Raw genomic sequence first — 3,642 nt, 5'->3', positions numbered from 1 at the left:
AATGGCAGGGGAAACCAATTCTGGGAAGCAGGGAATAGAACCTTAAAAGCATGTTCCTAACAAAAGAGCATCAAACCACCCCATTTCTTCTTATTACTGTTTTCAGTAGGACAAGGAAGCCTGAAGAAAGACCAGGGCCCCATTAAGCTGCATGATAGGAATTTTATTATGGTAATACCAGTCAATGTAGTCTTGTGGAAAATGGGACTTGTCAAACAAATGCGATTTCATTTTTTTCATAAGCTTACAAGTTTGGCTGATAAAGATAATTGTGTAGCTGTAACAGATTTTTGACTTGGTACCACATGTCATACTGAGTACAAAATTAGTGCTATACAATATAATACAAGCACACTCTAAATGCATTAAGAAATAACTGACAGATCATCATCTGTGTTTCAATACAGTCCAAAGGAACATGATACAAGCCAGAAAAAGAAATTCAAGCTGTACGTATCCAAGTGAGAACTGTCTCCTGGAAAGTAGTGAAAAGTAGTGAAAAGAGTTTAGGGGTCACAGTGGACATGTAACTTAGTGCTGGAGTTTCCAGTGTGAAGAATTAATAACGTAGCCCTTGAATGTATAAAAAGGGGAGCAGTGAAAAGAAGTTGGGAGGTGCTACTTCAGCGTATGCCTTTGGTGAGGTTGATATTGGAATGCTGTCCTGAATGCTGGACACTTCTGGTGTCCATTTAAAAGAGATGCTGAAACACTGGAAATGATGCAGAGCTTCAGAAGTGACTTTAGGGCTGGAGAACCTGGCCTATATGAAGAAACCTGATGAGTTCAATCTGGTTAGTTAATCAGAAAAGAAGATTGAGAGGTGACTTGATTACAGTGTATAGGTACCTTCATAGGGAGAAATAACTAGGTGTCAAAGGATGAGAGTGAACACAGTGGTGAAGTAATCTGCCCAGTATCATAGTTGGTCAGGGGGAGAACCTCAAAGAGAATCCAGGTCTCCTGAGACCCAACCTGGGGTCCTTTCCACTGGACTGCGTGCCTCCTTGGCACCTGCACCCTGATGTAAAAGCTGATATGATTACAAACAGTGCAGCATAACATCAGAGACACACATACATATACACGTACATGCATGTATATAATGTATGTATATATGTGGTGGGTTCCACTCATTCAGGGCTCAGACAAGCAGGATGGCCTGGGAACTGATTTAATGATTTAATTTACAAGGCTGAAAAACCCTGTTAATCAGGAACCTTAAGATCCCTTGTATTGGGTAAAAGGGCAGCTAGGAGGTGAACTGACAATATCAGGTATCTAAAGTTAGGCCATGAGGTCTACAGTCAGGTAAATGAAATGATTTATTCACAAAATATAAGTCGATATTCACCCCTTACAGCTGTTATGAACATAACAAGGATGAAACTAATTAGGTGGCTCTAAATCTGAACAACAAAATAGAAATGAAAAGCTTAGAAACTTTATTCCAGCCATGCAGTTGGTCCAACAAAAGATATCACTCACAGAAATCCTTGCCTATCATGTAATTCCCAGACCATCACGGTTACATCACACTGATCCTATCCAACCTTCAGAAATGAATCAGAAGTTTAGTTTATACTCAACCTTATCTAGAGCATGAATTTAGGACACAAGATTAATGTGCATTATCTATTTATCTACAACAGTGGGTGTCAAACGTGTGGTCCACTGACCCTGGGGGGTCCCCAGGTTGTCGAGGCGGTCCATGAAAGATGGCTATGATCAATCACAACTATGTGAATACCCACACTTACAATTCAAAGGGGTTCACACCTCCATTCAAAATTTCCAAAGGGATCCACACCTCCATAAAAAAAAAGTTTAGGGGTCCACAAATGAAAAAAAGGTTGAAAACTATTAATCTGCAAGGTATCTATTTGTCTGAAAGGTAAATAGAGGTAAGAAACATTGGAGGGGGGCATCCCACTGCTGACGTACTTTTCTGTGCATCGTCATGTGCTGGGCACTGTCGGAGACAGGATACTGGACCTTAGATCTGGTGCAGCCTGGCAATTCTCATGTTCCTAAGGTAAATCCCCAAATGCAGGTTGTACCTGCCTGTGCCTGGTTCTCACCTGCCTCCTGCTTACTATTTTTAATATTTATTAGACTGCCTTGCTGTTTGGCAGGCCAGAGAAATCTTCCTCTGTTCTAGGGCTTTACTCACTCACAGAAGAGACCCTGTCATTGATAGTCTGTTATTGAGTTTTTCCTCTATCACGGATGCCACAAGGCCCAAAGTCCTATTAGTTGGTTAGTTGTTTGTTTGGTTTTTTAACTTCCATATGCCAAGCCAAATTAGCTAAAACAAATTCCAAATCCAAGAGTCAGCCCAGAAACATAAGTGGCCCTACAACCGGCAAAACATCCTCCACCCCCATCTGGGGCTTCAGATGTTCCCAAATCCTTTGGCAGGCATCCTACTTGCAGGCACAAGCCTTGCAGCTTGGGGTTCGGATGCCCCCGAGTTTTGCTTGCTCTCAGCCATAAGGCCCCAGGAGCAAGCGAGGGAGGAGTTTCCCATTTCCATAAAGTGGGCATGGTTAGCTATGCATTACCAATGCAGGTACTATCCCATGCCAGGAGAGTGGTCTTCCCCAGGTGCAACTAGGAAGCCACTGTTGGTGATCATGGTATTTCCCCTGCCTGGCAAGCATAGGACTACCTTTTTTTTTTTAAATTTGTATCTGAGGCCAAATTAGCCAAAACTAATTCCAGATTCAAGAGTCCAGAACCATGAGTGGCCCTACTACCAGCAAACATCCTCCACCCACACCTGGGGCTTCAGATGTTTTCAAATCCTTTGGTGGGCATCCTACTTGCAGGCCCAAGCCCAGAGGCTTGGGGTTTGGGTGCCCCTGAGTTTTGCCTAACCTCAGGCACAAGGCCATTGGAGCAAGCAAAGGGGGAAGACTATTTCCATAAACTGGGCCTAAAGCCGCTGCACCTTGCTAGGTACTGAACCATGCCACAAGAGTTTTCCTGTGGGGCGGTGCAGGAAAACTGCCTTCACGGACGCAGATACATGGTGTTTCCCCTGCCAGGTTAAGAAGCCACTACGCTTGATCTGAGCCTTCAAGGGTAGGGCTTTTTTTTGTTTTTAATTTAATTTGTATGAGGCCAAATTAGCCCAAACTAATTCCAAATCCGAGAGTCCAGAACCATAAGCGGCCCGGCTACCGGCAAACACCCTCCACCCACCCCTGGGGCTTCAGATGTTTCCAAATCCACTGATCTGAGGTTTCCGTGGCCACAGAGGACTCCCTAATCACATCAGTAATTGCGTCTTGTCCCTGGGGCACCGAGCACGAAAGCCACTGAGAGCGCAGGCTGTGCTCGAGGGGCATGCTCCGCTCTCCTAGGGCACGGCCTGTTCACCCGCACCACTGATTCAGCCGGCTCTTGTCCCCATCCTGAAACGTGCCCACTTGCGTTTTCGGTGCCTTCCTGGGAGGGCAACCTGGAGGCCGGCAGGGAGAGGCCGGGGGGCTCGTACCCCTGAGGGGCTCAGTGTGTCCGAGGGGTAGAGCCACCCCCCAAACTCCTCGCAGCTCTTCCAGAAGGATGCTTCTTTCTTCCCCGGAGGGCAGCAGGGTCGCGAGGCCCTGCCCCGCGCCAGGTGCTCCGAGCCCGGCC

This window comes from Gavialis gangeticus, unplaced genomic scaffold, assembly GCF_001723915.1.
Source record: "Gavialis gangeticus isolate Ggan-Ray unplaced genomic scaffold, GavGan_comp1, whole genome shotgun sequence".
NCBI lineage: Eukaryota > Metazoa > Chordata > Crocodylia > Gavialidae > Gavialis > Gavialis gangeticus.
The sequence above is the reverse complement of the archived record's forward strand: the minus strand, read 5'-3'. Positions refer to the sequence as shown.